The sequence below is a fragment of the Dermochelys coriacea genome, chromosome 1 (genome assembly GCF_009764565.3).
Source record: "Dermochelys coriacea isolate rDerCor1 chromosome 1, rDerCor1.pri.v4, whole genome shotgun sequence".
Classification (NCBI taxonomy): Eukaryota; Metazoa; Chordata; order Testudines; family Dermochelyidae; genus Dermochelys; species Dermochelys coriacea.
The window spans coordinates 27,396,584-27,424,170 of NC_050068.2; the positions used below are offsets into that span (position 1 = coordinate 27,396,584).

The 27,587-nt window shown below is 47.3% G+C and overlaps 1 long non-coding RNA gene across 1 annotated transcript; it reads left to right on the forward strand.

Moving 5' to 3' along the window:
* Positions 1 to 7,062: 7,062 nt before the first annotated feature.
* Positions 7,063 to 12,749, forward strand: LOC119855257. The gene is made up of 2 exons (XR_006277583.1): positions 7,063 to 7,947; positions 11,549 to 12,749. It is a non-coding gene; the product is annotated as an uncharacterized LOC119855257 (long non-coding RNA).
* Positions 12,750 to 27,587: the final 14,838 nt, after the last annotated feature.

Genomic DNA, 27,587 nt, shown 5'->3' on the forward strand with positions numbered 1-27,587 from the left:
AGCAGGACCAAGTCCCAGTTAAATCATCCCAGCTAGGGCTTTGTCAAGCCTGACCTTAAAAACCTCTAAGGAAGGAGATTCTACCACCTCCCTAGGTAACGCATTCCAGTGTTTCACCACCCTCTTAGTGAAAAAGTTTTTCCTAATATCCAATCTAAACCTCCCCCATTGCAACTTGAGACCATTACTCCTCGTTCTGTCATCTGCTACCATTGAGAACAGTCTAGAGCCATCCTCTTTGAAACCCCCTTTCAGGTAGTTGAAAGCAGCTATCAAATCCCCCCTCATTCTTCTCTTCTGCAGACTAAACAATCCCAGCTCCCTCAGCCTCTCCTCATAAGTCATGTGCTCTAGACCCCTAATCATTTTTGTTGCCCTTCGTTGTACTCTTTCCAATTTATCCACATCCTTCCTGTAGTGTGGGGCCCAAAACTGGACACAGTACTCCAGATGAGGCCTCACCAGTGTCGAATAGAGGGGAACGATCACGTCCCTCGATCTGCTCGCTATGCCCCTACTTATACAACCCAAAATGCCATTGGCCTTCTTGGCAACAAGGGCACACTGCTGACTCATATCCAGCTTCTCGTCCACTGTCACCCCTAGGTCCTTTTCCGCAGAACTGCTGCCGAGCCATTCGGTCCCTAGTCTGTAGCGGTGCATTGGATTCTTCCATCCTAAGTGCAGGACCCTGCATTTATCCTTATTGAACCTCATTAGATTTCTTTTGGCCCAATCCTCCAATTTGTCTAGGTCCTTCTGTATCCTATCCCTCCCCTCCAGCGTATCTACCACTCCTCCCAGTTTAGTATCATCCGCAAATTTGCTGAGAGTGCAATCCACACCATCCTCCAGATCATTTATGAAGATATTGAACAAAACGGGCCCCAGGACCGACCCCTGGGGCACTCCACTTGACACCGGCTGCCAACTAGACATGGAGCCATTGATCACTACCCGTTGAGCCCGACAATCTAGCCAGCTTTCTACCCACCTTATAGTGCATTCATCCAGCCCATACTTCCTTAACTTGCTGACAAGAATGCTGTGGGAGACCGTGTCAAAAGCTTTGCTAAAGTCAAGAAACAATACATCCACTGCTTTCCCTTCATCCACAGAACCAGTAATCTCATCATAAAAGGCGATTAGATTAGTCAGGCATGACCTTCCCTTGGTGAATCCATGCTGACTGTTCCTGATCACTTTCCTCTCCTCTAAGTGCTTCAGGATTGATTCTTTGAGGACCTGCTCCATGATTTTTCCAGGGACTGAGGTGAGGCTGACCGGCCTGTAGTTCCCAGGATCCTCCTTCTTCCCTTTTTTAAAGATGGGCACTACATTAGCCTTTTTCCAGTCATCCGGGACTTCCCCCGTTCGCCACGAGTTTTCAAAGATAATGGCCAAGGGCTCTGCAATCACAGCCGCCAATTCCTTCAGCACTCTCGGATGCAATTCGTCCGGCCCCATGGACTTGTGCACGTCCAGCTTTTCTAAATAGTCCCTAACCACCTCTATCTCTACAGAGGGCTGGCCATCTCTTCCCCATTTTGTGTTGCCCAGCACAGCAGTCTGGGAGCTGACCTTGTTAGTGAAAACAGAGGCAAAAAAAGCATTGAGTACATTAGCTTTTTCCACATCCTCTGTCACTAGCTTGCCTCCCTCATTCAGTAAGGGGCCCACACTTTCCTTGGCTTTCTTCTTGTTGCCAACATACCTGAAGAAACCCTTCTTGTTACTCTTGACATCTCTTGCTAGCTGCAGCTCCAGGTGCGATTTGGCCCTCCTGATATCTTTCCTACATGCCCGAGCAATATTTTTATACTCTTCCCTGGTCATATGTCCAAGCTTCCACTTCTTGTAAGCTTCTTTTTGATGTTTAAGATCCGCTAGGATTTCACCATTAAGCCAAGCTGGTCGCCTGCCATATTTACTATTCTTTCGACTCATCGGGATGGTTTGTCCCTGTAACCTCAACAGGGATTCCTTGAAATACAGCCAGCTCTCCTGGACTCCCTTCCCTTTCATGTTAGTCCCCCAGGGACCACCCCCCCCGTCCACCACTAAAGGATCCCCCACAGCCTAAAAGGAGGATCCACAGGACCTAGATACCCAAAAAATTCTGGGGGACAACTAATGAAATAACAGGGACAGGAGTGTGGTCAAAGGGTCAAACAAAGGGAACCGGACGGTGACACCAAGCAGAGAACCCCGGACAGCACCCACTGCTCCTCAAAGGCGTCAAGGGAGTCAGAGGACGCCGCCCAGAGGAACTCTGCCTGGAGCGTGAACGGACCGAGGATCGGAAATAGGCCCCACAGTCACAGGAGACTCCAATCGGCCAACCTCCTCACTCTGGTTTTATAGATGGCCATTTTAGCTAGGGGCAGGAGGAGGTTGACCAGTAGATCCTGTGACTTTGTGCGGCCACGGATAGGGAGTCATAAATGAGAAGGTGAGGGGAGAAGTGCGACCAAAAACGTAATAAAATATTGGTGAGGAGCCAGAATAGGGGCTGCAGCCTGGCACTCTCCAAGTATACATGTGCCAGGGTATCCCTCACGCCACAAAAGGGGCAGGTATCTGGGATTGAGGTGAACCATGCCAAGTACACGCCCATGCTCACGGCTCCATGAAGGAGTTGCCAACTGACATCCCCGGCGGGCCTTGGGACTAAGGTGGAATATAGGCTGGCCCACCGGGCTCCTCACCCTCCAAAGGTGGCAGGAGGTCCCGCCATTTTGTATCGGGGCGGGACACGGGGGTGCGGGCATGAAGGGTGTGGAGCACGAGCGTGTAGAGATGTTTTCTTGTCGCGGTTTGAAAGCAGACCGGCTGCATCTCGTGCAGCCGGCTTCTAGTGAAGGTGTGAAGGGGTCGGTTGGGTCCACGGGGCAGGGGTCCAATTAAAAGGTCTGGCAGACCTGGGGTAACGGGTGGGCGGGGCGTGCCCTCATGCAGGACCCGGTCGAGATGAACCCGAGCAGCGAGCGGGAAAGCGGCCTTCACCTCCTGAAGTATGCGCCGGGGAGTACAAGGTCTGGAAAGCCCCATGCGCTGAGCGAGCGTCAGGGGATCCAGCCAGTCTCCCCAGTCATAGTCCAGGAGGTCTCCGACTCTTGTGACCTCTGCCAGGATCAACCTCTGGTGCACCGAGCGGGACTCCGCCACCTGCACACGGAGCTGGGGGTTGTGTAGCAGGAGCTCTGTGAGGAGATCTGCCCCCTCGGTGGCCGCCACAGACCTGGTCATTGTAAAGAGTTTCCAGGTCCGGAGAAGGTCCTGGTAGAAGAGCAGCAGCCCAGAGAGGTCTCGCGGAAGACCTCTCAGATGGAGATAAAGGAGCTGCCGGTCGTATCGGAGTCCTCGGAAGTGGCACAGGAAGGCGTGCGCCAGAATGCTCCACGCCGGACTACCTGCATCATAAAGGAGCCTCTGCAGGGTTTGGAGGCGGAAGACGTGGACCTGAGTGAGCAGACATTTTAGGCCCTGCCCTCCCTCCTCCAGAGGTAGATGAAGAACCCCTGTAGGGACCCAGTGCAGTCCTGACCAAAAGAACTCCAAAATCGATGTCCGGAGGTTGGCCAGGAAACCCAGGGCCGGAACCAGGGTGTTGAGCCGGTACCAGAGCATGGACAGGACTAGTTGATTAAGCACTAGCGCTCTCCCTCGAAGGGAGAGGCACCGGAGTAGTCCTGTCCATTTCCGGAGCCGCTCTATCACCCCGCCCTCTAAATTCTGCCAGTTCTCTGGCGGAGAGGTATGCGTGGCAGAAAGGTAAATGCCCAGATAGAGCAGCGGACCCATGCTCCACCGGATGGCCTGAAGCGCAGGTGAGAGGGAGCTCACCTGCCGCCAGTCCCCTACCACCAAGCCAGAGCTCTTGACCTAGTTGACCTGCACGGAGGAGGCTGCCGAATAGATGGCCTGGCAAGCCTCCACCCGCGCCAAGTCGCCCGGGTCCTGGACCACGAGGAGCACGTCATCGGCGTACGCCGACAAGACCAGCCGCAGCTCCGGCTCCCGCAGCACCAACCCTGTCAACCTCCTTCAGAGGAGACAGAGGAAGGGCTCGATCACCAGAGTGTACAGCTGGGCCGAGAGGGGGCACCCCTGCCATACTCCTCGCCCGAAGCTGACTGGTTCGGTCAGGGTCCAGTTGAGCCTGACCAAACACTCTGCGGAAGCGTACAGCACCCGGAGAAAACTCACAAACCTGGGTCCGAAGCCAAACGCTTGCAGAGAGCTCAGGAGATACCCGTGATCCACCCTGTCGACACCTTCTCCTGATCTAAGGACAGGAGGGCGAATGACAGACCATCCCTACACCCAAGTTCCAATAGGTCCCGGACAAGATATAGGTTGTCGAAGATGCTGCGGCCTGGGACGGTGTAGGTCTGGTCTGGGTGGACCACGTCTGCCAGCACAGATCCTAGCCGCAGCGAGATGGCTTTTGCCATGACTTTGTAGACCGTGCTGAGGAGCGAGACGGGACGCCAATTTCATAAATCGCGGAGGTCCCCCTTCTTCGGCAATAAGGCCAGCACGGCTTGCCTGCACGAAAGAGGGAGGACCCCGCTCTGCAAAGACTCGGCCCAGACGGTGACTAGGTCTGGGCCGAGGATGTCCCAGAACATGCGGTAGAACTCCACGGTCAGCCCGTCCATGCCCGGAGATTTATTGGTGGGCATGCGACGGAGGGCTTCCAAGAACTTGGCCAGAGTGAGAGGCAGCTCTAGCCGATCTCAGTCGCCCGCGCTGACCATCGGGAGCTCCTCCCAGAGCACTCTGAGGGTGTTAGGATCAGTCGGATCTGGGGAGAAAAGGCTTGCGTAGAAGGCTCTCGCCCTCCCACACATCTCCACTGGATCCGTGAGGGGGGTGCCATCTTCTGCCAGTAGGCAGATGACATGGTTTTTAGCCCCCCTCTTTTTCTCCAGGGCGTAGAAGAAGCGGGAGCCGCGATCCATCTCCCGAAGGAGACGAATGCGGGATCGAACAAAGGCACCCCGGGCCAAATGGTCCTTGAGGGTCCGGAGATCCTCCCACTTCTCCCGGCACGCTCCGCAGAGGGGTGGATCCTCGGGGCTGGCGGCTAGATGCCTCTCCAGCTCCAAGACCTCCTGTTCCAACTGCTCTATTGCCGCATCCCTCCGTCGGCTGGTGCCCTGGGTGTAGTCACGGCAGAAGAGCCGGGCGCGCATCTTCCCTAGGTCCCATCACCATCGCGCCGAGGGAAAGGCATGCCGATGCCCTCGCCAGGCCAGCCAGAACTCCCAGAAGGACGCCACGAAGCCAGCATCCTCCAGCAAGCTGTTGTTAAAATGCCAATAGGCCAGCCCCGGTCTCTCCACGCAGAGGGAGGCTGTCACGGTGGCTATATGATGGTCAGAAAATGGGACCGACCGGATGCTGGAGGAGTGGGCTCGTGAAAGATGAAAGTGTGATAAATAAATGTGGTCCAACCGGGAGTGGCGCGACCGATGGGCCTCCACCCGGACAAAGTTGAACGTGGAAGTGTCATCCGGGTGGTGGTCGCGCCAGACGTCCACCAGGGAGTGGTGTTCAACTATCTCCTGGAGGACGGCGACGGCGGTCAGTCAAGACCCCCACCACAAGAGCACAGTTTGAAAATTACTCAGTCTTAGGCCCCCTCCACGGTGGTCTGCAAAGTCTCTAGGTGCTCCTCCACTAGTAGATGGTCCTCTTCTTCTCCTCCTCGGGCTTCAGCAGCTCCAGGCAGCAGACTCCACAGCAGCAGCAGCAGCAGCTCCAGGAACTCCAGGTGGTGGTCCAGGCAGGCAGAAAGGACCCCTCTCAGGTGGTGGTGGTGTCCACAACAGCAGTGGCTCGGGTCTCTCACTCCTCCTCTCTGGGGAGTGGGCTAGCAGCCCCCCCCCTGCAGTTGGAGCAGTAGCAGCACCCGAGAGTAGGGGGTCCAGCAACCAGGTAGCAGAGAACAGGGGTGGTGGGTGTCTGGCCCAGCCAGGGGAGCAGCTGGAGCAGCAGGGAGAGCTGAGGGCCTAGCAGCAGGAGTAGCAGTTTCCCACCTCCCTCCAAGCTAGAAGGCTATGGAAGAGTCTTGGGAGAGAGAGAGATTCGCTCCAGGCTAAACAAATCCCTGGTACCAGGATAAGTGAAATGGCAGCTGCTCCAGGTCAATTAAGACACCTGGGCCAATTAAGAACTTTCCAGAAGGCAGGGAGAAGGCTAGGTTGATTGGAACACCTGAAGCCAATCAGGGGTTGGCTGAAACTAGTTAAAAGTCTCCCAGTTAGTCAGGTGGGTGTGCATGTCAGGAGCTGTGGGAGGAAGTTGTGCTGTTGGAGAGGCTGAGTAGTACACACCATATCAGGCACAAGGAAGGAGGCCCTGAGGTAAAGGTGAAGTGAAGACAATGCTATTTAGCACATCAGTGAATTAATCTATGGCTCTGACCTGCTGGTCTGTCAGTGTCACAGAGGACAAATGGGACGTGTGGTGCCTAGCAAAGAGTAAATGCAGCTAATGGGATGAACACATGAGCTGGGTATTCCAGATAAAATGGTCAGTAGTGAAATAGTTAACAATACTGACATTTCAGTGGTCATCTTTTGGTTTCAGAGTTATCAAGCCACCGAGATGAATGGAGCAGGTCACAGAGCTATTGTTTCAGGCTGAGTATAGACTCAGGAAGACATCATTATATCAGGGTACACTTCGTTCATGTTGCTCAGGTTTTCTTCTGAAACATTCCCACCAGTGGGCCTTGAAGGCCTTCCCCTCTCCAGCAGGAGTTTTTAGGGGAATCACCATAGATCTTAGACAAACTACTCTCTTTCCCCACAACCTTTTGGAAAGCTCTTGCTTCCACCTGGTGCCACATGCTATAAGGATTGCCAGTCAATAGGTTTGATTCAAGGGACTTCTGCCTCCAGAATTTTGCTTTGAAGGAATCCAACATCTCAAATCCCAATTTGGCAGATAGAGCTGACTTTGGTTTTATGTGAAACCACCAAGTGCTCCCTAATGATGAACCAGCTCAGACTTGCTCAAAGTGCGCATAAGCCTTAGAGAGTCTGGCCCACATTCTTGTTATCTGTAGGAGGGGAAATAAACCTGCTGGTAAATTGCATCAGGGCATCAGTGAGATATTAATGGTCTCTGCTCATCAGCATCTCCAGAAGTGGATTGGGAGAGAGCAGGAAGGGTAGTGGTGCAGGTGCCTGTTTTGGTAACAGCAGGAATGAGATCAAAAACCAAACAGGTCTTATACTGAGATTGACCTGAACACCTGCAAATTCAGTGCTGGGAAGAGACTTGGAATTCTGATCAGGATCTTAATTCAGTCGGTCACCCATCTCCATAATGCAGGAAACCAACCCCATAGATCCAACACTGCAAAACTTTGGGGAAGGGAGGTGTATTTGGGAATCTGAATTTTGTAGCTGCTATTTCTATAACTGGCTGAACTAAATCCTCAGATCCAATCACCCATAAAACTGAGGAGATCTGAATTTTGCAGCATGTACCCATCTCTGGTCTCTCTGAGTGCTAAGGCCAGATTCTCAAAGGTATTTAGGCACCTAGCTCCCATGGATATCAATGGAAGCTAGGCACCTAAATAGCTCTCAGGAGCTGGGCCTAAGTAAAGTGCATTGGAACTGATTTCCCAGTACAGTCTAAGCCTTCCAGGGAGATTGTAGTTTCAGGAAGTCTGCTGGGACTGGGAAAGGTGTGTCTTGGGTATTATAATTAGTGCTGCTTGGCAATTTTCAATCAAAATGACTTGCTGATTGAAAATGCCATCTCTACTAAACTGGAAAAAATTTGATTTTGTTAAAAATTTTTGATTTTTCTCTCATGCAAATTTAAATAAATTATTTCATTTCAGGTTGATTTGACCTGTCTCAAAATATTTCAGATTGTTGAACTGCTCCGAAACTTTTCTAGGGTACTGTCCCCCCTTTGGTAGGTATGACCTGCATTCCGTGCTCCTAGATCTGTAACTTTGCAGTTGCAATTATGCGTTGGCATAACTTTGCAATTACAATGGGTTGTTTTCTCCTCTGAGGTGGGAAGAATTTTAAAGACATTTCCTGTAGTGTTTGCAGACTAACGCAAGCTGCTGATTCAGGTGTAGGCGTTGGCCTGGAGGGAAGAATGCTGGCAGTAATTCCAGACCCACATTCACAAACACATAGAACAGAAAAAGCCTCATGAAAGGCCAAATAAAAAAGAACAACATGGAGACTAATATTTGGTTCTTGTTTCTCCCCCCCCCCCCTTCAAGGTGGAATATGACCCTTTTCTGAAATATGATCTGATCCAAATACAGTGACTTTCTTTTTTATATGCAGCTGTAGGATACCAAAAGCTTAAGAAAAGACCATAGCATTAAAAAGGGCTGGTTAATTTTATAACCAATCTCATTTGTAGTTATAACATCATCTTGCATATCAATGCATTACCTAGGAAGGTGGTGGAATCTCCTTCCTTAGAAGTTTTTAAGGTCAGGCTTGATGATTTAGTTGGGGATTGGTCCTGCTTTGAGCAGGGGTTGGACTAGATGACCTCCTGAGGTCCCTTCCAACCCTGATATTCTATGAATACTACCTTCTAGCCAAGGATCTCACTGTATTTACCAATATAATGAATATATCCTCCTATGTAGCAGAAGGTATTAGTGTAGAATCATAGAAATGTAGGGATGGAAGGAACCTCAAGAGGTCATCTAGTTCATCCCCCCGTGCTGTGGAAGGACCAAGTATATCTAGATCATCCCTGATAGGTGTTTGTCTAACTTGTTTTTAAAAACTTCCAAGGAAGGGAATTCTACAATTTTCCTAGGTAACCGTTCTAGTGCTTATCTATTCTAATACTCATCCAGCTTTTCCTAATATCTAACCTCAATCTCCCTTGCTGCAGATAAAGCCAATAATTTCTTGTCCTATCCTTGGTGAAAGTGGTGAGCAATTTATCACCATCCTCTTTATAAAACCCTTTTACATATTTGAACAGTTATGTCCCATTTCTGTCTTCTCTTCTCTTGAGTAAGCATGCCCAATTCTTTCCTCAGAGGTCATGTCTTCTAGCTCTATTAAACTGAGGCCTGGAGAATCATTGAAATATAGGGCTGGAAGGGTCCTCAAGAAGTCGTCAAGTCCTGTCCTCTACACTGAGGCAGGACCAAGTAAACATAGATCATCCGTGACAGGTGTTTGTCCAACCTGTTCTTTAAAACCTCCAATGATGAGCAACCTCCCTTGGAAGCTCATTCCAGATCTTAACTAACTTTACAGTTGGACAGTTTTTCCTAATATCTAACCTCAATGTCCCTTGCTGGAGATTAAGCCCATCACTTCTTATCGTACCTTCAGTGGGCATGGAGAACTATGGATCACCATCCTCTTTACAACTTCCCTTAACATCTCTGAAGACTTATCAGGTCCCTGCTCAGTCTTCTTTTCTCAAGACTAAACGTGCCCAGTTTTTTTTCCACCTTTTCTCACAGGTCTGGTTTTCTAAACCTTTTATTTTTTTGTCGCTTTCCTCTGGACTATCTCCAGTTTATTCACATCTTTCTGAAAGTGTGACACCCAGAACTGGACACAGTACTCCAGCTGAGTCCTCAGTAGCACCAAGTAGGGTGGGACAATTATTTCCTGTGTTTTACATATAGCACTCCTGTTCATACACCCCAGAATATTAGCTTTTTTTCATAACTGCATCACACTGTTTACTTCTATTCAATTTGTGATCCACTGTAACCCCCCTGAAGTACTATCACCTAACCAGTTATCCTCGTTTTGTAATTGTGCATTTGATTTTTCCTAGTGAAGTACTTTGCACTTGTCTTTAGTTAATGTCATCTTGTTGATTTCAGACCAATTCTCCAATTTGTTAAGGTCATTTTGAATTCTAATCCTGTCCTCCAAAGTGCTTGCAACCCTCCCAGCTTGGTGTCATCTGCAAATTTTGTAAGCATACTCTCCACTCCATTATCCAAATCAATAATGAAAATATTAAATAGTATTGGGCCCAGGACTGACTCCTGCAGGACCCCATTAGATAAATCTTCCCAGTTTAACAATGAACCATTGATAATTACTCTTTGAGTACAGTCTTTCAACCAGTTGTGCACCCACCTTGTAGTAATTTCATCTAGACTGCATTTCCCTATTTGCTTATGAGAATGTCATGTGGACCTGGGTCAAAAGCCTTACTAAAATTAAGATACATCATATCTACTACTTTCCCCAATCCACTAGACCAGTAACCTTATCAAAGAAGGAAATTAGATTGGTTTGGCATGATTTTTTCTTGACAAACCCATACTGGCTATTCCTTATAACCCTATCATCATCTAGATTCTTACAAATTGATTTAATAATTTGTTCCAATCTCTCTAGGTGTCAAAGTTATGCTTACCAGTCTATAATTTCTCAGGTCCATTTTGTTCGCCTTTTTGAAGATAGGTACTATATTTGCCCTTCTTCAGTCTTCTGGGACCTTACCTGTCCTCCACAAGTTCTCAAAGATAATTGCTTTCGAGATTACTTCAGCTAGTTCCTTAAGTACCATAGGATGAATTTCATCAGGCCCTGCTGATTTGAATACATCCAACTTATCTAAATATTCTTTAAACTTTTCTTTCCCTATTTTGGTTTGCGTTCCTTTCCCCTTGTTGTTGTTAATGTTAATGGTGATCAAATACTCAACACAATTAACCTTTTTAGTTAAGATTGAAATGAAATAGGCATTAAACATCTCAGACATCTTAATGTTATCTATTAAGTGATTTTTTTTTCCCCAAGCTCACACAGGAAATATGAGGAAGAGGTGAGAATAGAGCTCAGATCTTTTCACTCCCAGTTCTACGGTTTAAACACCAAGCAGGCCTCACTAAATGCTAAAATTGGGGCAATCAGATCTCATGCTTCATGGGGTGCCTGTATACTGAATATAGAATTGTTTGTACCTGGAAACAGTGTTAGCACTAATCTAGCTGGGATCCAAGTGTTGCTACCAGCATGTCATGCTCGCTACCATTTGTACTCCCAAGTATCACTAATCTTTCTGCATGATTTCAAAGGCAGTGTGCATAGAGGTAGAGCTCCATACAGTACACAACCAAAATGGCTCCTACTCTTCCAAACACTAAGGAGCTATGCAAGTTCTTCAGTGAACTCTCACAACCTCCAGGTTTTCCCACACTACAGAGCCAACTTGGGCCCCCACATTCCGTTAGTATGAAGCAAGCAGAATGTTACCAGTTTCTTCTGAGCTGCTAATGCTCTAGAGAGCTACTGTCCAGCAGACAGAGAGCTGGAGAGCAGTTCCAAGAATAGCTAGGGCCCAAATCCTACCCCCATTGACACCAACAGTACAGCTCCCCTTGACTTCAATGAGAGCCATGGGATTTGGCCCATGTACGACGTGATTAATTCTGTAGTACAGTGGTTACATAGCTGCTGCTAAGCCTGTCTTACGCTACGTGAAAATGCCGCCTTAATGTTTGTTTGCCTTCCAACCCTCTTCCTCCTTCTCTATTTCTTTGTTCCTCCACTAGATATCCTGGACCCATTCCCACCTTCCAGCCTTAAAAGATTATAATGGGAGGCAGTAAGAGGGTGATCCATTCCAACTGAGGACAGCAGCAAAGGCAAGAGATCACCAACCAGAGAGAGTCAGGGGTGTCTCCTCTCAGTTCCACTGGCTGCTTCAGCATGGGTGAAACCATGCAGCATAAACTACTCACCTTTCAGTAGGCTTTAATTTCTCCTCCTGCTTGGCTCCTGTGGGGAGGCAGCTCAGAGAGTTAACTCAACAGAGATGGACAAAAGAACTGGAAAAGGTAACTTCGGGCAGGCGGTGGACACAGAAGCTCGGAACATTGTATCTATCTAGAAAGAGGACTGGGGACTCAGAAAAGGGAGGGAACAGAGGTGATGTGGGGGAGATTCAGGGTCACTTGTCCCCCAGATTGGCTGCTTGCCTTGTACTAGATGGTCTAGATTAGCAGTTCTCAAATTTTAGCAACCCAAGGACCCCCATTTTGATTTAAATTTTTCCAATGGACCCTCAAGCCCCTAGCTCAGCCCCAGTATGCAGGAGTTGCTGGGAGGGAGGGGGAGAAGTTGAAGGAGGGAGAGGGGTCCACACACTCCAGTTTGAGAAATGCAGGTCTAACTAATACTTAGTCCTGCTGTGAGTGCAGGGGACTGGACTAGATGCCTTCTCAAGGTTCCTTCCAGTCCTATGATTCTATTGAGCATGATCAGTAACACTGCTGAAGCTGGCTCCCCTCCCATACTCCCACTCCCACTCCCACTATCAGCAGGCACAGGTCATCTTTGCCTGGGAACATTCTAAATTCAGATCCTTCCCTCAGTGACCAATCAACACATTCCATTCTTTCTTTACAATGAAAAACTAACAGTGGCGAGGGGATGACACACATTTTGAGGCCACTCAATCTTATATTTCAATGGGTGTATAAACAAGAGCAGACATCTGACAGGACCATAATCCTTTGATTTACACAGCGATTACAGCAATAATCCAGGTATAGAGACAATTTATATTAAAATGTATCCATTTCCTCCTAGACAAATATTCAGTTAGCCTATGTACTGTTGCTATGTCTGTTCTGGCTGTTTATTTTCAGAGGTCATCCTCGGCCATCTCACTGCAGAGTTGGGTTGCCATGATAACACGCTACAGCTTTGAAATGGATTCTGTATGTGACTTTTTTTTTTTTTTTTTTTTTTTTAAAGAAGAATACTATCGAGATTAGGTCAGCCTGAAATTAACCTACCTGAAGGACTCACCTTAAGGCAGGCAGATTTGCATCTTTCTCTACGCTTCAGCGTTTCTAGGATTCAGAAAAGGATCGGGCATTTACCTGGCTGGCAAGACCATCCAGAGTTAAGAGTAACAATTCAATACACAAGGGCATAGTGCAAAGGAGAACCAGGCCCCTAGAGATTTAGAAGGGGCATAAACCTGTAAAGTCCAAGGCATAAACCAAGCACTATCTACTGAGCACTAGGAAGAAATGTTCCCTGTTGGCAGGTTGTTCTTTCTGCAGGGTTGTCAAATATAAAGGGAAGGGTAAACACCTTTAAAATCCCTCCTGGCCAGAGGAAAAATCCTTTCACCTGTAAAGGGTTAAGAAGTTAGGATAACCTCGCTGGCACCTGACCAAAATGACCAATGAGGAGACAAGATACTTTCAAAGCTGGAGGAGGGGTGGAAAAAAGGGGTCTCTGTCTGTCTGGGTGATGCTTTTGCCAGGGACAGAACAGGAATGGAGTCTTAGAACTTAGTAAGTAATCTAGCTAGATATGCGTTAGATTATGATTTATTTAAATGGCTGAGAAAATAGACTGTGCTGAATAGAATGGATATTCCTGTCTTTGTGTCTTTTTTGTAATTTAAGGTTTTGCCTAGAGGGATTCTCTGTTTTGAATCTAATTACTCTGTAAGGTATTTACCATCCTGATTTTACAGAGGTGATTCTTTTTACCTTTTCTTATATTAAAATTCTTCTTGTAAGAAATTGAATGTTTTTTCATTGTTCTTAAGATCCAAGGGATTGGGTCTGTGGTCACCTTTGCAAATTGGTGAGGATTTTTATCAAGCCTTCCCCAGGCAGGGGGGTGCAAGGTTTTGGGGAGGATTTTGGGGAGAAAGACGTTTCCAAACAATGCTTTCTCAAAAATAAACCCAGACGTTTGTGGTGGCAGTGGAAGTCCAAGGGCAAAAGGTAAAATAGTTTGTATCTTGGGGAAGTTTTAACCTAAGCTGGTAAAAGTAAGCTTAGGAGGTTTTCATGCAGGTCCCCAAATCTGAACCCTAGAGTTCAGAGTGGGGAAGGAACCTTGACAAGGGTTTTTTGCATTATCCTCTGAAACAGCTAGTGCGGACCAGTGTCAGAGACAGGGACAATATATGGATTGTTGGTCTGATCTAGTATGACTATGTTCCTAGGGTGACACTGCACCCCATATTCTTCACAGAAATATTGTTATAATATCATAGCATAACTATGATATGTTTTGTGCATGATAAGACAGGGGAAAGGTTATGCTTTGCTGTATATGATTATACCCTATTTGTATGAATGTATCATTTTTGTATCTAAAGTTAGGAATATTGACTATACATCTGTACTACAAAAGTGTTTGTGCCTGGGGAATGCCCATCAGACAGAATGCAGTCAGTCTGGCTGGCTAGCTGGGGACCAGTCAATTGACCATTAGGGAAAAAAATAGGTCTTTGAAGATGCTAATCCCACACCTTTCTGAGAAGCTTTCCTGGGATGCTACAACCAACCTCTGATTCATGGCTGCTTTGACACTGCGGGTCATGTGATTAAGTCACCTCCATGATAGAATACCAGTATTTTTCCACTGTGTGGGGGAACCACACTGGAAAAAGGATTCCTGCCATAAATAAAACCTATTTAAGGCAGAGGAGAGACATAATCAGTATTCGTTCTTCACTGAATCCCTGCCCAGGATGACTACTGTGCAAATCTAAGAAATAAAGACAAAGTGGGGGAGTAGGACTGAGCCTAGGCTGGAAAAGGTGTCTGACCTGTGAAAGAAATACCTGGAGTTTTAAGCAAGAGAAGCTTGCCTTCAAGAACCTCTGCAATCAGCCTAAAACAACATTTAGGGTGTGACTTGTAACCAGTTTCTGTAGTATCTTACGCTTATATTGTATTTTTGTTTTATTTGCTGGGCAATCTGCTTTGATCTGTTTGCTAACCCTTATAATCACTTAAAAGCTATCTTTTGTAGTTAATAAACTTGTTTTTGTTTTCTCTAAAACCAGTTTGTGGAATTCATAACTGGGGAGGCAAAAAGCTGTGCATCTTTCTCCCCATTGAGGGAGGGGGTGAGTTTCAATGAGCTTACACTGTTCTCTGTGCAGCGCAAAACAATACAATTTTGGGTTTACCCTCCAGAGGGTATGTGCACTTGAGTGCTGGGCAATTCCTTAGCTGAAGCCTTCCCATGCAGTGCTGATTTCAGTGTCTGTTTTTTTCTGCAGCTGGGTGTGTCCCTACCTGTGTGTGTGTGTGTGTGGGAGGAGGCTTGAGGGCCTGGTTCAGCAGGACAGGGTAAGGGAGCCCAGGCTGGTGGAACAGACGGGCTCAGTGGTACCACAGTACATCAGGTGGCACCCTGGGGGGGCAATCCATCACGCCTAGAATAATAAAATACCCCCCAAGATGACTGTTCACTGTCAGTCTAACAAGAAATCCTGTGTCTGTGGATTCTGTGAGCAGAGAAAGAGAGCCCCAAACTAAATCACTGATCTTCCAGAACTTTGGGGAAGCTGAGGTAGGGAGTTTTCTGACACTGAAGTTAAGGTTCCTCTTTTGCATCAAGTGCCGAGAACACAGAAGTGATTCAGAAAAAAATCTCTTTATTGAGAGTGACCCATTCAAACTGCTCAAGCAGGAGAGCTGACTATGCTGGCCTCATCCAGAATTCAACAGGGCATTGAGTGACAGAATCATAGGAGAGAAGGATTGGAAGGGACCTCAAAATAGGTCATCTAGTGCAGTCCCCTGCACTCAAGGCAGGACCAAGTCATAACTAGACTATCTTTGACAGTTGTTTGTCTAACCTGCTCTTAAAAACCTCCAATGACAGAGATTCCACAATCTCCCTAGGCAATTTGTTACAGTGCTTAACTACTTTGACCCTTAGAAATTTTTCCTAATGTCCAAACCCAAACCTCCCTTGCTGCAATTTAAGACCATTCTTTCTTGTCCTATTCTCAGAGATTAAAGAGAACAATTTTTCACCCTCCTCCTTGTATCTTTTACTTACTTGAAACTATTATCATGTCCCCTCTGCCCCCACCCCAGTCTTCTCTTCTCCAGATTAAACAAACTCACTTTTTTCAATCTCCCCTCATAGGTCATATTTTCTAGTCCTTTAATCATTTTTGTTGCTCTTCTCTGGATTTTCTCCAATTTGTCCGCATCTGTCCTGAAATGTGGCACCCAGAACTGGACGCAATACTCCAGCTGAGGCCTTATTAGTGCATGGTAGAGTGAAAGAATTACCTCATGCAACGCTTCTAGCATCAGAGCAAATTCATTGGCTGGACACATTCTGAGGGTAGGGCACTTACCTGACAACTTCTGAGAACTGGTTAACCCTTTTGTGAGTATCATACTCAGGTGTTTGGACTTAATTTCACCACAGTAGGAACAATCAATTAGGGTGGAGTGGGACATTAAGAAATCTATGCCCATCGAGGAATTCAGTGTTCATTCTCTACTGCCCACAATGGTCATTCTAAACTTCATGACAACTGTGAGACTTCAGAACCTCTTGCTCGAAAAATCACAGACCTCTGCACTTAAGCTAAAGGAGAATCTCTCTTAGCAGGGTACAGTTTATGACATAGCTGAGCAGCTCTGATTCTACCCAGCAGAGGGCAGCGGTGAACATACATGATGGTAATTAAAAGACGATCATTCAATGCAGGACAATTGTCAGTGTTTCGTCCTGCCAACAAAGATCCTGACAAAGGCCTCTTTAAGAGTCTTGCCAGCTATCGCTATCTGGGGCATGATGCTGGGTTAAGGAGCAGCAACTACAGGCCGGTCAGCCTCACCTCAGTCCCTGGAAAAATCATGGAGCAGGTCCTCAAAGAATCAATCCTGAAGCACTTAGAGGAGAGGAAAGTGATCAGGAACAGTCAGCATGGATTCACCAAGGGAAGGTCATGCCTGACTAATCTAATCGCCTTTTATGATGAGATTACTGGTTCTGTGGATGAAGGGAAAGCAGTGGATGTATTGTTTCTTGACTTTAGCAAAGCTTTTGACACGGTCTCCCACAGCATTCTTGTCAGCAAGTTAAGGAAGTATGGGCTGGATGAATGCACTATAAGGTGGGTAGAAAGCTGGCTAGATTGTCGGGCTCAACGGGTAGTGATCAATGGCTCCATGTCTAGTTGGCAGCCGGTGTCAAGTGGAGTGCCCCAGGGGTCGGTCCTGGGGCCCGTTTTGTTCAATATCTTCATAAATGATCTGGAGGATGGTGTGGATTGCACTCTCAGCAAATTTGCGGATGATACTAAACTGGGAGGAGTGGTAGATACGCTGGAGGGGAGGGATAGGATACAGAAGGACCTAGACAAATTGGAGGATTGGGCCAAAAGAAATCTAATGAGGTTCAATAAGGATAAGTGCAGGGTCCTGCACTTAGGATGGAAGAATCCAATGCACCGCTACAGACTAGGGACCGAATGGCTCGGCAGCAGTTCTGCGGAAAAGGACCTAGGGGTGACAGTGGACGAGAAGCTGGATATGAGTCAGCAGTGTGCCCTTGTTGCCAAGAAGGCCAATGGCATTTTGGGATGTATAAGTAGGGGCATAGCGAGCAGATCGAGGGACGTGATCGTTCCCCTCTATTCGACACTGGTGAGGCCTCATCTGGAGTACTGTGTCCAGTTTTGGGCCCCACACTACAGGAAGGATGTGGATAAATTGGAAAGAGTACAACGAAGGGCAACGAAAATGATTAGGGGTCTAGAGCACATGACTTATGAGGAGAGGCTGAGGGAGCTGGGATTGTTTAGTCTGCAGAAGAGAAGAATGAGGGGGGATTTGATAGCTGCTTTCAACTACCTGAAAGGGGGTTTCAAAGAGGATGGCTCTAGACTGTTCTCAATGGTAGCAGATGACAGAACGAGGAGTAATGGTCTCAAGTTGCAATGGGGGAGGTTTAGATTGGATATTAGGAAAAACTTTTTCACTAAGAGGGTGGTGAAACACTGGAATGCGTTACCTAGGGAGGTGGTAGAATCTCCTTCCTTAGAGGTTTTTAAGGTCAGGCTTGACAAAGCCCTAGCTGGGATGATTTAACTGGGACTTGGTCCTGCTTTGAGCAGGGGGTTGGACTAGATGACCTTCTGGGGTCCCTTCCAACCCTGATATTCTATGATTCTATGAATGCATACACCAAATACCTTGAGTACATCTGTTCATTGTAAGAGGAAACTCACAGGTCTGGCAGTCTTCCAGTAACCCAGCAGCAGCTTGCCAAAGGCCTGCTTCAAGCACTCCTGTAATTTTGCAGAAGGTACCAGGCTTTCTAATACACTTTGCTCTGCGTTACAGAGAGACCACTTGTTCTAGAATGCTGCTAGGTGTCAGCAGAGACAAGCTAGTCAGCTGCTTCAGCGGCAGGAGAAAGATGAAATATTATTGCAAAATAAAGCAGTGGCAGAGGGAGATAATTGCTGCTTAACCTCCTCTTGGCATGAGGAAGAGAACCAGTGGTATCTGCAGCTATACACATGTTATGTGCCATTGGCAGGGTGGGATAAAGGCAACCTAAGCAAGCAACCTAAGCAGTGGCTTAACCTGAGCTCCAGCTGGTCTGGTTCAGGTACCACTGCAGGAGCTGGCCCCGTGGCAGCAGCGAGGGGGAGCGGCATTGGCTGGCCCACTGCCCACTCAATTTTGGTCCAGTGTCCTCTCTCTCACGATGGGGTGGGGCAGCATGGCCAAAATTAGTGAGAGGCGCTGCATCCTGCTGCATGGGGTTCATGGTGACATTCGGGTTTGGCTCCATGGGCCACTGTCATGGGGAAGAGGAGGGGCCAAACCTGCCTGGCACTGCAACCCCCATGCACTGGATCGCAACACCACTCCATCAGTTGCGACCCTGCAGCCCCCTCCATGATGGAGAGGCTACAAGGCCAAACCTGAGTGGGCAGTGGGGCGGCTAGCACTGCTCCTCCTCGCAGCTGTTGTGGCATGGGGTGTGCCCTGCCTCGCACTGCTTCCAGCAGCCCATGCCCCCTCTACTCTGCCTGCAGGACTCATTGAGCAACAGCCCCAAGACCTGCTACAAGGATGGGGAGCTGCGGTGAGGGCCTGCAACTGGGAGAAGGGCAACAGGGAGCCCAGTGGTGGCGGTGGGGTGGACACAAGGGCCTTCTGCCTAGTGTAAGATAAAAAAGTGTCTATGTAGCTGCCCTGCTAAGTCAAGTGAGGGTGGTTCAGCTGTGCGTTCTGTATGAAGAATTTCTGGGGCCGCCCCAGAGCAGAACCACCTTAACTACAGCTGTGCAATGAAATAGCTGTCAAGCACGTGTCTCACAGAACTGTATGGAAGGTCATTTTCCAAGCCAGATCTTGTCACTAGCACAGTCACTGCGGCCAGTATGGCCAGGGTCCAGATAATCTAAAATAAACACAAACAAGTATGCAAGGAGACATTGGACTCAGTTCTTCCCCAGCAGCTAGCCCAAGACTAAGGACCTGACTTGTGAAGGCAGCTGGAATGGCCACAGATCTCAGCATTCTCTAAACCCAAACGTCTAGCCCAGTTCCTTCACTCAGCTTTCCTACAACACCCAGGAGAAAGGAGGAAATGACACGCAGAAAGTCCTGCCCCGAATCTAGATGCAATGTCCATGAATAGGACTCGCTCTATGAACCAATTTAGACCTTGCTATCCAAATACTCACAAACTGTCGGGGAGGGTAAGATGACCCCAAAGCCTGGCCTCATTTGCAGCGTGTGCATTATTACTATGCCAAGATGTTAGTGTTTTATGCTGTAATCTGCTCTTGACTGAATACTGGACACATGAATACAGAGAGATTCAGCCTCAGACATATGAATGACCAAGGAACATAGGAACCCACTGTACCAGATCAGCCCAGCGGGCTGTCCAACCTACTATGCTGGCTCTGACAGTGGCCAGTACCAGACACTTCAGAGAAAGGCGCAAGAAATCCAGAAGTGGACAATTATCTTCCTACATGTCACCCTGAAAAGGGAGAAGAGCCAGACACTCCCTGAAGTCCACTGGAGACTTTGCTACTGCTATAAATTTCACACAGAAGGCCCCAGATCCTGTAGCGATGAGTCACAGTACAAAATAGATAGCCTGCTATAAATTATGCCCACGGAGGAGGTTTATGTCCAATCCCCTATATCAGAGGTGGTCTCATGCCCAGAAGGATGAAAGTTTATCACCTTTCCAACCTACCCCTTTCAGTATTCATTTCCTCACAGAGTGGAAAGTTCCTTTCAATTTCTTTATCTGCACATGACCATTCATGATTCCATTTTACACTCACATTTCAGGACCGTTTGTACAGTACATAGCTCCTTGGGGCTCTGATCCCCTACTGCAACCTGCAGGCCCTGCTATACAGTACTATACGTAATTTCAAACAATCACCAGGAGTTGCAGGGAGCGAAGCATGAACCTGGCATGAACCGTCAGTGTTGAGGAATAACACGGAGCTGCTTTGCCACAGTGGTGTTTTTGACACAGTTGTGGTTCAGCTCCACCTCGTACTGTAAATATCTGATCCTGAATTGACAATGGCTGGACGTTAAGCCTGCTCTCCGGAGTCAGAGTAGATGCTGGTTGCAGTGAAAAAAACAGCAATGTGTGTGCAAGATGCTGTAAGATACAGAGAGATGTAGAATTAAAGCAGCACCAAAAACCAAATGTTAAGCCTGAAAAGAGTAAAGCTCAAGCCAAAAAATGCCAACAAGCAGGCAGCCTCTGTCACCTTAATTTGCCCTCCTTGTGGGTATGCATTATGATAGTCTTTAGTCACCTGATCACATACTATAATTTCTGCCTCATTCAGGACCCCATTACATTAGTATTGGAGCGCCTCACACTCTTTAATGTATTTACCTGTACACCATCTCTGTGAGGTGAGACAGTGCTATTATCCCCATTTTACAGATGGGAAACTGAGGCACAGAAAGACTGAGTGCCAGATTTTAAAGGTATTTAGGCACCTAAAGATGCAGCTGGGCACCTAGTGGGATTGTAATTATTGGGGCTGCTCAGTGCTGGAATACACCAAACCCCTAGGGTGCCAGGTGTACCGCGATTCAGAGGCAAGCAAACTAGCATAGGTGCTTTAGCAGATAGGCCTTGTACATGCAAGCCCTGGAGGGTCCCAATAAACACTCAGACCCATGGCTAAGTGAAAGGGTGTTTTACTAGGGCTGGCAGGGAAGGGACAAGTTGCAAATACCTTGGGTATAGAGGCTTAAACAGTTACAGTTCAACATAGAATCAATCATAGAATCATAGGACTGGACAGGACCTCAAGAGATCATCTAGTCCAGTCCTCTGCATGCAAGGCAGGACTAAGTATTATATAGACCATCCCTGACAGGTGTTTGTCCAACCTGCTCTTAAAAACCTCCAATGACGGAGATTCCACAACCTCCCTAGGCAATTTATTCCAGTGCTTAACCACTCTGACAGTTAGGAAGTTTTTTCTAATGTCCAACCTAAACCTCCCTGTGACTCTACGTCCCATATTATTCATAGAGATATTATTGTGATATGATCATGGCATAACTATGATGTACTTTATTCAAGAGAGATCATGTGAGATATCATTGAAAAGGTTATGATTTACTGAATATGATTATCCGGCTTGTATGCACTTATCATTTTTGTATCTGAAGTTAGGAATATTGACTATATATCTGAAGTACAAATGTATTTATACCTGGGGAACGCCCACTAGGCAGAATGTAGTCAGTCTAGACGGCTGGCTGGAAAGGGCCATTAGTGAGAACAATAGGTCTTAGAAGATGCTTATCTCCCACTGGGAGCCTTCCTGAGAACTCTACAAACAGCCTCTCAGTCCTGGCTGTTATGGCCCTACACAGGCATGTGACCAAGTCACCTGGTACTGGACTCCATCATAGAATACCAGTATTTTTCCACTGAAAGGCAGGAGAACTAAAGTTGGACTTAAGTCCTGCCATATGCAAAAGCTATTTAAGGCAGGGGAGGGACATCAATTTCCTCAAAAATTCCCCACCCAAAGAAGACTTTTGGAAACACCTGAGAAACAAGAGGGAGAAGAGCTGAACCCAGGCTAGAGGGATTTCTAGCCTGTGAAAGGAATACCTGGAGTTTTAAGCTGCAAGCAAGTGCAGCTTGCCCTCAAGAATCTTGGCAAAACAACATTTAGGGTGAGAATTTGCTACTCATATCCAATCTCTTTAGTATTTTAAGCTTCGATTGCATTTTTGTTTATTTGCTAGGTACTCTGCTTTGATCTGTTTGCTATCCCTTAGAATCACTTAAAATCTATCTTTTGGTTTTTCCTTTATCTAAAACTAGTGTGTGGAAATCACAACTGGGGACAGAAAGCTGTTGCATAGCTTTCTCTACATTGAGGGAGGGGGTGAATTTCATGAGCTTACACTGTACAGTTCCCTGTGCCGCAGAAGATGGTATAAGGGGGTGCGTGCCTTAGGAACTGTGAGGTGCCTTAGCTGAGCCTTCCCATGCAGAGCTGATCTCAGCATTCATGTGTAGCTGTAGCTGGGTGCCCCTACCTGTATGTGTGCTGGAGGGGGATGTACAGTTCAGTGAAAAGGGAGCCCAGGCTGATGAGTCAGGTGGGCTCAGTGATATCCCAGTTCCAGGTGGCACCCGTCACACTCCCCTGCTGCAATTTAAGCCCATTGCTTCTTGGCCTATCCTCAGAGGTTAAGAAGAACAATTTTTCTCCCTCCTCTTTATAACAACCTTTTATGTACTTGAAAACTTATGTCCCCTCTCAGTCTTCTCTTTCCCAGAATAAACAAACCCAATTTTTTCAATCTTCCCTCATAGGTCATGTTTTCTAGACCTCTAATTATTTTTATTGTTCTTCTCTGGACTTTCTCCAATTTGTCCACATCTTTCCTGAAATGTGGCACCCAGAACTGGACACAATACTCCAGTTGAGGCCTAATCAGCATGGAGTAGAGCGGAAGAATTAATTCTCATGTCTTGCTCACAGCACTCCTGCTAATACAACCCAGAATGATGTTCACTTTTTTTTTTTTGCAGCAGTGTTACACTGATGACTCATATTTAGCTTGTGGTCCACTCTGACCCCCAGATCCCTTTCCACAGTACTCCTTCCTAGGCAGTCATTTCCCATTTTGTATGTGTGCAACTGATTGTCCCTTCCTAAGTGGAGTACTTTGCATTTGTCCTTATTGAATTTCATCCTATTTACTTCAGACTATTTCTCCAGTTTGTCCAGATCATTTTGAAGTTTAATCCTATCCTCCAAAGCACTGGCAGCCCCTCCCAGATTCTACCATTTGATGATAACTTTCACCCAAGCTGCCTTCCACTTTCAAATTCTCAACCAGTTCCTCCATATTTGTCAAAATCAAATCTAGAACAGCCTCTCCCTTAGTAGCTTTCTCCACCTTCTGAAATAAAATATTGTCTCCAATACATTCCAAGAACTTGTTGGATAATCTGTGCCCTGCTGTGTTATTTTCCCAACAAATGTCTGAGTAGTTGAACTCCCCCATCACCACCAAGTCTTGTGCTTTGGATGATTGTGTTAGTTTTTTAAAAAAAGTCTCATTCACCTCTTCTTCCTGGTTAGGTGGTCTCTAGTAGACCCCGACCATGACATCACCCTTGTTTTTTTACCCCTTTTATCCTTACTCAGAGACTTTTAACAAGTCTGTCTCCTACCTACATCTCAACCTCATTCGAAGTGTATACATTTTTAATATATAAGGCAACACCTCCTCCCTTTTTCCCCTACCTATCCTTCCTGAGCAAACTGTACATTTCTATACCAGTGTTCCAGTCATGCATATTATCCCACCAAGTCTCTGTGATACCAACTATGTCATAATTGTGTTTATTTACTAGCATTTCAGGTTCTTCCTGCTTATACCCCATACTTCTTACAGTAGTATACAGACATCCAAGATACTGATTTGATTTTCCTCCCCCCAGTTCTGTCTTGTCTCTCTCTCCCTTATCCCTGCTATCACAGCCCATGCTCCCCCCAAATTCAGACCCTTCTCACAGGTCTCCATGTTTTTGACTTACCGACGGGCTTTGGTCACCTGCCCCCTTCAAACCTAGTTTAAAGCCTTCCTCACTAGGTTAGCCAGTCTGTATCCAAATATGTTCTTCCCCTTCCTCGATAGGCGAACCCCATTTCTGCTTAGCAGTCCTTCTTCCTGGAATAGCACCCCATGGTCAAGGAAGCCAAAGCCCTCCTGGCAACACCATCCTCAGAGCCAGGCATTCACCTTCAGGATGCATCTGTCTCTGACTGGGCCCCTAGACTGGAAGGATCGAAGAGAACACCGCCTGAGCTCCAAACTCCTTCATCCTTACTCCCAGAGCTCTATAGGCACTTCTGATCTGCTGAGGGTCATACCTCGCAGTATCATTAGTGCCCACATGGATGAGTAGCATGGGGTAGTAGTCAGAGGGCTGGATGATTCTCGACAATCCCTCCGTAACATCTCAGATATGGGCCCCTGGCAGGCAGCATAGCTCCTGGGATGCCATATCAGTGACAGATGGGTGCCTCTGTCCCCCTTGGAAGAGAGTCACCAATTACTACTACCCTAAGTTTCCTCTTGGGAGTGGGGCTATGATCCTCCCAGCCTTGGGGTATATGGCTTCTCCTCCTCTACCTTTGGGGGTGATTCCTCATGACTCATTGCCAGGGCAGCATAATGGTTTTCCATCACCATGGTGGGTGGGTTGGGAGTAGGGGTGGAGCACTGCCTGCTGCCAGAAGTAACCAGCTGCCAGTGTCCTCCTTGTGTTAGAGCCATATCCTCCTCCCCTGGTGGTGTGACAGCAGTCCTCTGTAGCTGGATAACCTCCTCAGCCTTGGATGTCTCCATGTGAATACTCTCGAGGAATTCCTCGTAGGCACGGATGCTCATCAGCCTAGCCACCTCATCCTGTAGCTCTCCCACCTGCTTCCTGAGAGATTCCACCAGCAGGCATCTCTCACACTGGATGATCCCCCCAGCCTGACTTTCTGTGAGTGGGAAATGTTGGCCACAGTCTCTGCAAATCCACACCAGGATCCGGGTAGAGGCATCCAGGGTTAGTTTGTCTGTCTGGATATAGTCTCAGGTGGAGGAGCCAGGAGCAGCGTTGGCACTGGCAATGAGGCCCTTCCTAACCATAGCGATTATATTACATCTCTCTCCCTCAAACTCCCGTTTGCAATCCCCTGTTCACTAGCTCCCCTGGGTCACTTAGCCTTTCTCTTTTAAGGGCTTCCCTCCTAGGTCAATCCTATCCCCTCATAGGGCTTGTCCAAGGGCAAAAGAAAGTTTGCGGAAAGCAGGGAACTGAACTCAGGTTTCCCAAGTTCCAGGCTAGCACTAGACCATCCTACCTCTCCCTGGATGTAATTTGGGGGAGTAGATAGGGTGGCATCACTGACTCCCAAATGGCAAGCCTCAGGCAGGTGTGAAATTTGCCCTCTTCCACTCCATGCACAATTGGCCTGACTGGAGCTGTCCTCCTACATATAGAAGTCAAACGACACCTAGCCTGCAGGTGCCAGCAACAAGATAAGTCGTGAGCTAGATTGGGGACTGGCTGGGTTTTAAGAAGAAGGCAGAAATCTGGAGGAGGGCCAATGAGCAGGCGGGGGAAGAGAGCTAGAGAAGGATAATTAGACCTGTAAGCTGTCCCTGAAGGGGAGAGAGGCCCAGAGGGGACTGAGAGCTACTAGAGGAGCAGAGGGCTGTCGTGGGGGGGATGTAGAAATGAGACCTCATGGTCAGAGAAAGAGATAAACAAGGGGAGAGACAAATATGGGGGAGTTTAGTGGGACAGAGATGGGGAATTTGAGGAAGAGAGAGGTCAAGCCCGCCCTGCCACGGGAAGTAGCTCCACAAGATGCCCATGGAGGTGAATACAGTATGCACCTACTGGCTCAGCACTGTGTAACCCAGTAGAAGGCTCCATAATCCCTCCACTACAGAAGGGGAAGTAATAGCCTAAAGTCAGAGAGGAGATGGCTCAGGAAGGAGCCAGAGGCTGCATGAGGGCAGGAGCAGCTGGGAGGGAAGGCCAGGGAGCAAGCAGCCTGGGAGCTGGCACTTGCATTCTGAGAGTTGGACAGATTCACTTGCAGAGGCCGGTAGTTGCTTGCAGCGGAGAGCTACAGAACAGCAGCCGGCAGGCAGAAAGACAGTGTGGACAGGTTACACAGAGACTCTTACCTTTATACCATCCAACTGAACTGTCCCTAGAGGCTGGGCTAGGAACTGCTGGCTTGAGCTTTGGGTTGTAATTTAAAGCAATTGTGTCTTTTATTTCTGGCCGCCCTTCTCCAGCAATCCTATTTTCAAATGCATGAGAGTTAATGGGGACCCACCCAGGGCTAGAGCCTAGGAAGCCTCATGCTGCCCAGAGCACCATGCTAGCAGCCGTGAGAAGGGATAGGTGTAATCTAGCACACATGGCCCTGCTCTGCATGGGGGTTGGCTGCTGTATACCTTTAAAGACATGAAAATAAAATCAGCTGTACTTAGGCAGGCTGTGACCTTTGCATGTGTATGCAATTTAGCAGTAAGATTTATGCAAACTAGATCTCAGGCTTTTGGAAGGCACAACATAGGTAGGTTAGACTAGGCTTCTGCTTGCCATTTCTAGCTCTTCAGCTCAGCACTGACAGGATGGTGTTTCCTTTTCCTGATTGCTCAGGATCACAGAGTGCCCTGTCCTGACTAGATGATGATGTATGGACCTTTCACCTTCCAGGATGTCTGGTGGCCCAACCCTTTGAGGTTTTTCTCCAAGGGATACAACCAGTACAGAGCCAGCAGGTTCATGGCCAGGAGTTTTCTACTGACATTTGAACACCACATTAGATCTGCTTTGAAACCCAGCTGGCTGTGAATTCTAAAACAAATCTCCACATTTGGAGCATTAAAGTAAAATGTCGCTGTTTGGTTAAGACGGCGAAACCCTGAAAAATAACAAACCCAGGGAGAAAACTAGTTCCTCTGCTAAAGAAACTCAAGGGCTACAGCTGTTCCTGTCATCTGTTTCTCAATATTGTATCACCTTTAGTACAACTAATGTCCTCCAGACCCCTGCAATGTTGGCACAGTGGCACATAGGTAAGGGGAAATGCTCTCACTCTGAATGTTAGGTTTATGTGAGTTTAAAGTCAATGCTCGATGTAAAGCAGATTTTTGTTTTCCCATCTTTTAATTTTCTTTGAATTTAGTGCCTGCAAACACAAGAGATTAGCACCACCATCAGGAATCAGACAACAGGCAGGCACTAAATAATGTGGCTAAGGCACTTCAAAACTGAACACCAGTGCCCCATTTAATACCAGTCCTTGAAGTTATTATTTGTATTACCATAACACCTAGGAGTCCCAGTTATGATCCAGGCCCCCTTTCTGCTAGGCACTCTACAAACACAGGAGATGGCGGCCCAGGACTACAAACCATGCTGAAAGATACTGAATTTGTGAGGTGGTTGGTGATGCTGGCAACCTAAGACTTAGAGCTGATCACAATCTTCTTTGCTGACACGTGGGGCAAACTCAGTCCTTCTGTTCTTGATCCAACTCAACCAAACACTCTGTAGCCTACTGGAAGCTACTTGGTTATGCGATTGGTCACTTAAGTTATGGGATATTGAGTTTGTTCCCCAGTTGGATGACAAATTTTTTTAAACAGAAGAATAATGAGACAGACAAAAAGCAGCACTTGTAGGATGACATTTGGAGATGTAATATTTGTGCTAAGATCAGTAAAATGT